At 49.6% G+C, this 10956-nt stretch overlaps 1 non-coding gene across 1 annotated transcript; it reads left to right on the top strand.

The window, feature by feature from the left end:
* The first annotated feature begins 10624 nt into the window (after positions 1–10624).
* Positions 10625–10699, top strand: Trnat-ugu. Its single transcript has one exon. It is a non-coding gene; the product is annotated as a tRNA-Thr (tRNA).
* The last annotated feature ends 257 nt before the right edge of the window (positions 10700–10956 follow it).

Raw genomic sequence — 10956 nt, 5'->3', positions numbered from 1 at the left:
ATGTCTTCCCGCTGCACTTCCAGCCTCACATGTCGAGATTGCGGACGCCCTTCTCATCCCGATACTCCATGTGCTCCGCCTCCCATCTGTGTCAACTGTGGAGAGCCTCATTCACCTTGCTTGCCAGACTGCAGGATCTTACAGAAAGAACGCAAAATCATGGAATATAAGACCCTGGACTGACTGACTTACACTGAGGCTAAGCGGAAATTTGAACGGCTACATCCCGTGCGCATGATGGCATCTTATGCCTCAACTGTCACTCCTGCTCCAGCTCCTTTAGCTGCACCACAAACAGTCAGCTCTCAGAGTCAAAGGACCTCACCTGCCCCCTTGACGATGGGGGCCCCTTCCCTCGCTGTTGCTCCCACACCATCTACCTCGGGTGCAGCACCCACTAAACCACCGGGGACACCAGTCCCCACTTCTAAGCCGGAGAAGCGTAAATCTTCTTCGGCTTCTCTCGCTCGGAAGGGATCCCTTGGGTCACTCCCTTCCCAGGTTCCTACCAGCGGCACAGCAGACACCAACCAGTGGCTGAAGAAGCCACAGGTCGCTGGTCGTCGAGCTTCGCGATCATCTTCGGTCCCGGAGACTGACTCCAATAAGCCCTCTCAACAACGACAACCAAAGGAACAGCGAGAGAAAACGACATTGAAGACCCGTAAGACCAAGACACCTGCGGTGGCACCTACTCCATCGCTACCTACAAGCTCTGCGTCTGAGGATGCGGTGGAGATTCTTGCGTCCACTGAGGACCTCGATCTCGCCGGTCCCTCAGACGCAATGGATAGCACTTGCACGGGTGCTCCATCGGAGGCAGCAGGTGACCCAGAGGCGTAATCTGCCTTCCCAGTCCCGTCACGCCTTTCTCTGCCATGGACAATTCCATCCTCCAGTGGAACTGCAGCAGTTTCTTCCACCATCTAGCTGAGCTCCGACAACTTATCAGCCTTCACCCTTTCTTCAGCATTGCTGTTCAGGAAACTTGGTTTCCAGTAATGCGAACCCCTGCCCTCCGTGGCTATCGGGGTTATTATAAGAACCGGGCAGCTTATGAAAGGGTGTCTGGTGGCGTCTGCATATATGTCCTTAACTCTCTTCACAGCGAGTCTATCCCTCTACAAACAGCTTTAGAGGCTGTCGCTGTTCGGGTGTGGACGCCACAGGCTGTTACCGTCTGCAGTCTTTACCTTCCACCGGATGATGATGTCGCGCAGCATGTCCTGGCTGCACTGATAGCCCAATTGCCGCCACCTTTCTTATTACTGGGCGACTTCAACGCCCATAACCCTCTGTGGGGTGGGTCAGTGGCGACAGGTCGAGGCGCCACCATTGAGCATTTATTGGCACAGCTCGATCTTTCGCTGTTAAATGATGCTTCCTTCACACACTTCAGTGTGGCGCATGGCACGTACTCCGCCATTGACCTTTCGATCTGCAGCCCTAGCCTCTTACCATCTGTCCAATGGAGAGTGCATGACGACCTGTGTGGTAGTGACCACTTTCCGATCTTTCTGTCACTGCCACAGCGTCAGTCTTCTGGGGCCCTTGCAGGTGGGCAATGAATAAGGCTGACTGAGACCTGTTTTCCTCCATTGCTGCTATTGAGCCTCTCTCTAATGATGGCATTGATGCGGTGGTTCAATCGGTCACCACTGGCATCGTTACTGCCGCCGAATCTTCCATTCCCAGTTCTTCTGGGTCCCCTCGGCGGCGGACTGTGCCTTGGTGGTCGCCTGAGATCGCCGAAGCGATTAAAGATCGCCGGCGGGCGTTCCAGCGTCACAAGCGACATCCCTGCATTGAACACCTCATTATCTTCAAACGTCTGCGTGCGCGGGCCCGCCGCCTTATCCGCCAAAGCAAGCAGGAGTGCTGGGAGCGGTATGTGTCCACCATTGGCCTCCATGTCTCTCCATCGCAGGTCTGGGCCAAGATCCGACGCCTCTATGGCTATAGGACCCCTGTCAGCGTCCCTGCGCTCTCACTGAATGGAGCAGTTTGTACAGACTCCGACGAAATTGCCAACCGCTTGGCAGAGCATTTTGCTCTGAGTTCCGCTTCTTCCAATTACCCCCTGGCCTCCCGCTCCATTAAAGAGCGGATGGAACGTCGGAGCCTTTCTTTTCGCACCCACCATTCTGAATCCTACAATGCTCTATTCAGTGCGTGGGAATTTCACAGTGCCCTTGCCGCTTGCCCTGATACCGCTCCTGGGCCAGATCGCATCCACTGTCAGATGCTGAAACACCTTTCAGTGGACTGCAAGCGACGACTCCTCGACGTTTACAACCGTCTCTGGGTCGAGGGTGAGTTTCCGTCGCAGTGGCGGGAAAGCATTGTCTTCCTGTTTTGAAACCGGGCAAGAGCCCTTTGGAGGTGGACAGCTACCGCCCCATTAGCCTCACCAACGTTCTTTGCAAGCTTCTCGAACGGATGGTGAGCCGGCGCTTGAATTGGGTACTGGAGTCTCGGGGCCTTCGGGCTCCGTCTCAGGGTGGGTTCCGTAAAGGCCGCTCCGCCACCGACAATCTGGTGAGTCTGGAGTCGGCCATCCGTACTGCCTTTGCCCGCCGTCAGCACCTGGTCGCTGTCTTTTTCGACATGCGGAAGGCGTACGATACGACATGGCGTCATCACATACTTTCTACGCTTCATGGATGGGGTCTTCGGGGCCCTCTGCCGATCTTTATCCGAAATTTTCTGTCGTATCGTACCTTCCGCATGCAAGTCGCGGCCTCCCATAGTTCCTCCCGAGTCCAGGAGAACGGGGTACCACGGGGATCTGTCCTCAGTGTCTGCCTGTTTTTAATCGCAATAAACGGGCTCGCTGCGGCGGTGGGAAATTCTGTCTCCGCTTCCCTGTATGCTGACGACTTCTGCCTTTACTACCGCTCTACTGGCATTGCAGCTGTTGAACGTCAGCTACAGGGCGCTATCCGCAAGGCGCAGTCTTGGGCTGTAGCGCATGGTTTTCAGTTTTCGGTTGCCAAGACCCGCGTTATGCATTTCTGCCGGCGCCGAACAGTCCATCCTGAGCCACGGCTTTATCTTGCCGACGAACTCCTTGCTGTGGTGGAGACTCACAGGTTTTTGGGTGTAGTTTTTGATGCCCGGCTGACTTGGCTGCCTCATATTCGGCAACTTAAACAGGCGTGTTGGCGACATCTAAATGCTCTGAGATGCTTGAGCCACACCCGCTGGGGCGCCGACCGATCTACCCTGTTACGGCTCTACCAGGCGTTAATCCAGTCTCGTCTGGATTATGGGAGCCTGGCTTATGGCTCAGCATCCCCATCTGCGCTGTGGGTACTGGACCCAATCCTACACAGCGGAATACACCTTGCCACTAGTGCTTTCCGGACCAGCCCAGTGGACAGCATACTTGCGGAGGCAGGTGTCCCTCCATTGCGGTTCAGGCGCCAAAATTTACTGGCCGCTTATGCTGCCCATTTTTGTAGCTTGCCCGGGGATCCAAACTATCGTCTCCTGTTCCCGCGATCGGTGGTCGTCCATCTGCCAGAACGTCGGCCCCGGTCAGGTTGTACGATCGCGGTCCGCGTCAAAGAGCTTCTCTCCGGGCTTAGGGTTTTCACTGTTCCACCTCCTTTTCGGGCCACTTTGCGTACACCCCCATGGTGTGTTCCTCGCCCTTGCCTTCGGCTCGACTTGGCACAGGGCTCGAAGGACTCAGTCCCTCCAGAGGCCTTCCGCCGCCGCTTTTATTCCATCCTGGCCACGTATCAGGGCTCTGACGTTGTTTACACTGACGGTTCGATGGTTGCTGGTTGTGTCGGTTATGCGCTAACTCTAGGGGACCATTCCGAACAACGTTCCTTGCCGGCTGGCTGCAGCGTTTACATTGCTGAGCTGGTCGCCGTCTTTCGAGCCCTAAAGTATATCCGCTCCTGCTCAGGTGAGTCCTTCGTGATCTGTAGCGATTCCCTGAGCGGTTTACGAGCCCTCGACCAGTATTTCCCTCGTTCTCGTCTGGTGATGGCTATCCAGGAGTCCCTGCATGCTCTTGCCCGTTGCGGCCGCTCTGTGGTCTTTGTGTGGACCCCCGGTCATGTCGGTATCCCGGGCAATGAACATGTTGACCGCCTGGCGAAAGAGGCCACCAGGCAACCATCTCTGGATGTTGGCCTCCCAGAGACTGATTTGCGAGTGGTCCTCCGCCGAAAAGTTTTTGCGCTTTGGGACGCGGGATGGCGCGATCGGATCACGCCCAATAAACTCCGTGCCATTAAGGAGACGACGACTGTGTGGCGGTCATCCATGTGAGCCAACCGCAGGGACTCAGTCGTCCTTTGTCGGCTCCGCATTGGCCACTCCCGGCTGACACACAGTTACTTACTGCGTCGGGAGGACCCTCCTCTGTGTCGCTGCGGGGCGGCTTTGACAGTGACCCACATTTTGTTGGCCTGCCCCCTTTTAGCTGTGGTCAGGCGGACATTTGCGCTGCCTGATACGCTCCCTGCCCTTTTAACTGATGACCCTGATATGGCTGGCTTAGTTCTACGTTTTATTCGGGCAGGGTTTTTTTCATTTAATTTGAGTGTTTATGTTTTATTTTATTGTTTTGTGTTGATTCTGGCCTTTGGCCTACGGTTTTAAACTGAGTTTTTAATGTGTTCTCGGTGGTTGGCTTTTCCCTTTTTATTCGATGGTCGGCCAACCACTGCCACACTCCGTGTGATTTTAATTTGTTACGTCTGTTCTTTGTCTGAGTTTTTCTTGTTCTGTGTTGTCTGTTGTCTCTATTATCCGTTTTTTACTCTGTGTGGTAGTTTTTAAGTTTTGGAACAAGGGACCGATGACCGTTGCAGTCTGGTCCCTTTAATCCCACAAACCAACCAATCTCCTCCTTACACGAGGCATCACAACAACGTTTCACCAGGCAACGCCGGCCAATTGCTGTTTGTGTATGAGAAATCGGTTGGAAACTTTCCTCATGTCAGCACGTTGTAGGTGTCGCCAACGGCGCCAACCTTGTGTGAATTCTCTGAAAAGCTAATCATTTGCATATCACAGCATCTTCTTCATGTTGGTTAAATTTCGCGTCTGTAGCACGTCATCTTCGTGGTGTAGCAATTTTAATGGTCAGTAGTGTATTTCGGAATACCACATATTTCCATAGCTGAGAGTTTTCGCTCGTGAATAAATTCGTTGCGGATTCGATACGCACGCGGCGTCTTCGCAGTGGCTGCCCCTGCGGTATCGGGTCGTAATAAGCTGAACTGGCGGGCCGGCGGCTTAATTTTTCAGCCACCGGCCGTGCCAGGCCGGGGATGATGCAGATTGCAGGACCACCGTTGCACCCACAGGATACCCCCCCCTCTTCCACCCACAGGATACCCCCCCCCCCCCTTCCTCGCTCTCCCCCCTGCCGCTATGCTGCGCCTCCTCCTCCCTGCCAGGAGGATCCGTGTTTGCTCCTTTTCCCTCCACCCGATTCTCCTTCTTCACCTCTTCTCCCTCGCCGCGTAAACCAACCTGTTCGCGTCAGCGTTCTCTCCCCCTCTCTTTCTCTTTCTCTCTCTCTTGCGGCCAGGACCGGACCGGAAGGCTGGATCGGCAAAGTGGTTCTGCGCGATTCCTTTTATGAGCGTTTTCTCGCAGACTTCATCTGCACTGGCATCTGTAATTAAGAGCCACCGGTGTCTGTCCACAGGTTGGAACTGAAGCACAAATGCGATAAAGGAGCGCAGTTATTGTTGCTACCTACTGGAACATACCTGCTACCTGATGACTTTAATTTCACGCTCAATCATAATTCTGTTCTTCCAAAACACAGATGGTTAGATGTTAATAAACTTGAAATTGTAATTCCTAATTTAGATCGATTACGTGTGTAACTGGCTAATTTTCTTCGTCAGGCTTCTGAATGGGCTGAAGAGGCCTATCACGATTTTAACTTCACCCCTGTGTCAAACTCTTTACCTCAGAGTAGCACGTGCTCCCAGCCTCCTTAATTATTTGCGCTGTATACTCCATTCTGTATCCTTTCCTGCAGTTTTTTCCTCTCCTACTGCGCAGTCACCACGTGTCCTGTTATCCTGTCCTTTCCTCTAGTCAGTGTTTCCCATCTATCCTTTTCCTCGCCATTTCTCCATAGAACGTCCTAATTTCTTATATTATAAATTTTCAGCTTTCTTCTTTAACACCGCATATAGGATTGCCTCAATTCTCTCTCTCTCTGTCTTTTTTCCCCTAAGTTCACAATTCAGTTCTGTGCTCGAGACAGTTTCAGGACTTTCTGTGTTAAATTAAGTCCTGTGTTACGTAATAGTAGAATTCTTTTATCGAGGAATAATCTCTTTGGCTGTGCTAGTGTACATGTAATGTCCTCCTTGCTTCGTCCACCACGCATTATTTTGATTCTAAAGTGAACAGCGCCAAATTAGTACACGGTGTGCTTTACTAAGACTTTTCTTAAGTTCGAATTACACATTAATTTATTGCGTCATCTGGCTGAGCTAATTTCGGTGTTATTCTTTAACTAGTTGGATCAAGTTTTCACTTTTTTTTTTTGAAGGGTCAGTGTCACTTCTTCTAGATGTAATTCGACAGACATCCATCTGAATGTGTTTTTCACCGAACACGCGGCAGCTATAAACTTAACATAATAAATAGTTAAAGTGTGGCGTAGACGCCTGTTGCAGGCAGCGATATTTAGAGGAGTCGCAGATAGAAAATAAGAAATTGTTATATGTGACTAGATAATAAAAAAGTGAAAAGATGTAACTGTCTTCGATATCAAATAATGGCAATGTCTGTACATTTCTAAGGCAGTGAAGTCTAGAAACTAATAAACGTGGATACTAGAAAAGAGATAAAAATGAACCAATAAAACATGCAATAGATGAATATGGAGTTAAATTGAAGGGGCATGTGGAAAGAAGGTTACAGCGGCGATTACCACTAAGATTCATGAAACATGTACGACATGGTAAGAAATTCGAAGACCCTGGAAGAGTTGGCATGGCTGAAGCTGAGCCACGATCACTAAAGAGGTGTTACTTCTAATTCCTTAAAGTGAAAATTACCACTATTTGCAGTCTTGCTGTTTTACGATGAATCAGTATGCGCGCGGCGGCTATTACGTTCGTGGCGTCGTAAATATTTAGGACCAAAAGTGCTGACAGCAGACAATCGTATATATTTCGTGATCAGGAACCAATCATAGGAAATTAGTACTTCAGCTGCTGCGAATCTGGAACACTGTACGAAGAAGTAAATAGCACGTTGCGAGCTGCAGCAGTTGCTGGAGACTAGCTTTTGTTGACCTCGAGAGGACGTGGCTTCAAGGGGATGTTGTACCGTCCCACTTCGCTATTAATGTCCATGAGCACCTTAACAGTTGGGACCCTCATCATTTTATTGAAAGGGGAAGTTCTATCCCGTGACCAGTATGATCGTCGGATCTCACTTCTAAGGAATTGAACCTTGTGCTCTAGTAGTAAAGCGCGTGCATCGAAACCGAGAGGTCGTGGGATCGAACCCTAGCTGGTCCAGGGAGATGTTGAGTATCCCATTAAACTGTCGTCAAGGCTCAACGATACGAGCAGTTGCCAGGAACGACACGTAGTTCTGATGCCACGTCAGGTTGTAGGTCCCCTTTCCCCGGTTGGATAACTGGGGTAGGTTAGGGATAAGCAATTCGCCAAAGTGACATGTAGCAGGAACAGTGATACCAGCCTACTGAGCCACACGAAACTTACTAGAAATATTTTGCTTCGTGGATAGTTGAAGTCGTTGGCGTACAGGACTCTAGAAGAAACTGAAGAGAAGCGGTTTGGTGGGATCCTATGGCGGGTCTCTTTTTATGACAGACAAGATGAACATTTTAGAGAGGGCAACAACATTTTGTGTGCTGTTATAGTTATACTGATGGTCCTCACTTTATAGTCGCTACGATCTTCAGTTATTGTCATACATGTGTATATACATTCCGCAGGCGAATTTACGGTGAGTAGCGGAGGGTTGCTCATGTACCACTGTCCATTCCTCCCTTTCCCGTTCCACTCGCGAATAGTTCGAGGAGAACGATTGTTAGTAAGCCTCCATGGGCGCTCGAATCTCATTTTACCCTCATGGTCCTTTCGTGAGGTATCCTTAGAAGGAGGCAGTATATTTGTTGACTCTTGTAGGAACGTACGCTCGCGGAATTTTAACAGTATACCACCCAGTGATGCAGCATCTGCAACTGGAGTTGGCTGCGCATATCCGTGAAGATGTCGCATTTACAAAGGGATAAGGCGAAGGTTGTTGACGGCAATAAAAACCAAAATATTCATTTCCTCTTATCTCTCAGTATTCAGTTTAGGACTTTTTGCCACCAGTATAATTCCGACCAAAAGTTTTGGGACGCAGTGTAAAAGCATTTGCATTTATATCTATTAATTTCATACGTGCCTTGGTTCGGTTACTCAGTGACTGAAGAGCCAGACTACTTATCCAAAGGTCTGGGGTTCCACTCCCGGTATCTGTCACTTATCACTTATGTCAGTGCTGCTTAATGTGAAAAATGCTGAGGTGCACCGTGGTTCGGAGCCCATGCTCAACTGTAGATGCCCCTACAACTGCCAGGATAAATCGGTTCGAAGGTCCGAAGAAGGCTAAGCTGTACCACCTCAGTAGCACCATGCCTACGAAACTAGCCTTTGGGGCTAGTGGGAGCTATACCTCTTTCCAGTGTTTCATTTCTGCTCCCTCACTCTTCATCCGTTCTCCACACTTTCTAACTCCCTTTGGCCTCTTCATACTTGCAGCTCACGTTTCTGTTCCTATCCGGCCTTTCGATTCCTTTTTTGCTCCTCCTCCCACATTCTCTCTCTGTCTCTCTGTGGTAATTATATTTCTCTCATTCTTCTTCTGTTTCTTTCTCTCTGTGCTCTTGTCATCTTTGGTTTTACATGTGACTCTCTTACTTATAAATTTAGATGCTAGCCAAGCATGCATGTTGCGCTGTTGTAGTTGACCACGAACAACACCTGTGCAATATCCTCATCGTTGTGAGTGCATTATGTCGGAACTCGGATAATTAGAACGTGGACAAATTGTTGCAGCTCGTGTGGTGGGTGCTTCTGTGACTAAGTTAGCCGAAGCGGTTGGTGTTACCGTAATAAAAAAAATATACCGCATTCAGGGAAATCGAAAAAAAAAAACCATCATCCGAAACTCACAACGCAGACGAAAGTGTGATCTGAGTGACCGTGACAAACGGTTACTGAAGAAGATTCTGATGACAAATGAGGAAATGACAGCTGCCAAAGTCACTGTGGGACTGAGTGTTGCACTCGCGAATCCTGTCAGTATCAAAACAATAAGAAGGGACCTCCATAACTAAGGAACTGCTGGGCGAGCTGGAATTCAAAACCACTCATCAATGTTGGAAATGTCCGTAAATGGAAAACGTTATGTCGCAGCCATAAAGCCTGGGCTGAGGAGCAGTGGAAGATGTCATTTGGTAGGATGAGTCTTGTTTCACTCTGTTTCGAGTTTCTGGAGGAGCTTACGCCCCGATAGTGAAACATTTCGGGGTTCGGACATGATTTGGTCGGCCATATAGCGATATTCCATGGCCCCTGCGGTTATTCTGCAAGATCACGTTACTGCCGTGGATTATGTGACCATTTTAGCTGAATATGTTCATCCCATGGTACAGTGTTTGTTTTCCAATGGTGATGCTTTGTTCTAAGACGACGAGGCCCCTGTCACACATCTTTCACCGTCTCCAGGACTGGTTTTGAGGGTGCGAGGATGAATTGTCCCATGTCGCTGGCCTCCGCAGTCACCAGATTTCAGTGCTATTGAGCCTTCGTGGTGTTTTTGGATAGTACGGCGCGTTATCGTTATCCGCCTCCATTGCCACTATTTTTCAGGAAACATGGTGTAAAATGCATTGAAAACCATACAGGACATTCATACATCCATTTTGAGACGACTGCAAGCTGTTTTTAATGTCAACGTTTTTTCTACATGGCTACATGGTAATCTCATTTTTGTGGTATATGAAGATGGTATCTGTTCTTTCGGACATGTCCGAAAGAACAGATACCATCGCTGACCATTCAGCTCTCTAGAGTTAAGTGATAATTAAATCACGACCTTAAGTTGCCGACAGGCTTTGATATACGTCAACGGGGCCTGTTGAAAATGTGTGACCCGACCGGGACTCGAACCGAGATCTCCTGCTTACATGGCAGACGCTCTATCCATCTGAGCCACCGAAGGCACAGAGGATAGCGCGACTGCAGGGAATTATCTCTTGCGCACTCCCCTTAGACCCACGTTTCCAACTTTGTGTCCACGCACTACATTCATAGTGCCCCTGTCCATTACACTCATTACTCACGGCAGACAATCTTACCGAGTCCCGGGAATTCAGGCAATGCGTTTGCATCCGCACAGAAGAAGAAGGTCAATGGCCGGTTAGTCTTAACTATATGAAGATGTCCGAAAGAACAGATACCATCTGTGGCCACGCTGCTCTCTAGAATGAAATGATAATTAAATCAAGACCTTATGCTGCCGACAGGCGTTGATATACTGTACATCAACGGGGACGGTTGAAAATGTGTGCATCGACCGGGACTCGAATCCGGGATCTCCTGCTGCCCTCGGTGGCTCAGATGGATAGAGCGTCTGCCATGTAAGCAGGAGATCCCGGGTTCGAGTCCCGGTCGGGGCACACATTTTCAACCGTTCCCGTTGATGTGTATCAACGCCTGCCAGCAGCTTAAGGTCTTGATTTAATTATCACTTGTTTTTGTAGTGTTTTCATATTTTTGTCCACCCAGTACATCTAATTTCAAGGTCTTTGCGTCAAACGTCTAGGAGTGATAGATGACGGCATGGGGACTTTTGTTATAGTCAGAATGTTCACAGAGCTTGCAGGCGACGTTATGCGTCTTTTTGTATTGGTTACAGCTCTGAAAGATGGCACGG

The sequence above is a fragment of the Schistocerca piceifrons genome, chromosome 6 (assembly GCF_021461385.2).
Source record: "Schistocerca piceifrons isolate TAMUIC-IGC-003096 chromosome 6, iqSchPice1.1, whole genome shotgun sequence".
NCBI lineage: Eukaryota > Metazoa > Arthropoda > Insecta > Orthoptera > Acrididae > Schistocerca > Schistocerca piceifrons.
The sequence above is the reverse complement of the archived record's forward strand: the minus strand, read 5'-3'. Positions and strand labels throughout refer to the sequence as shown.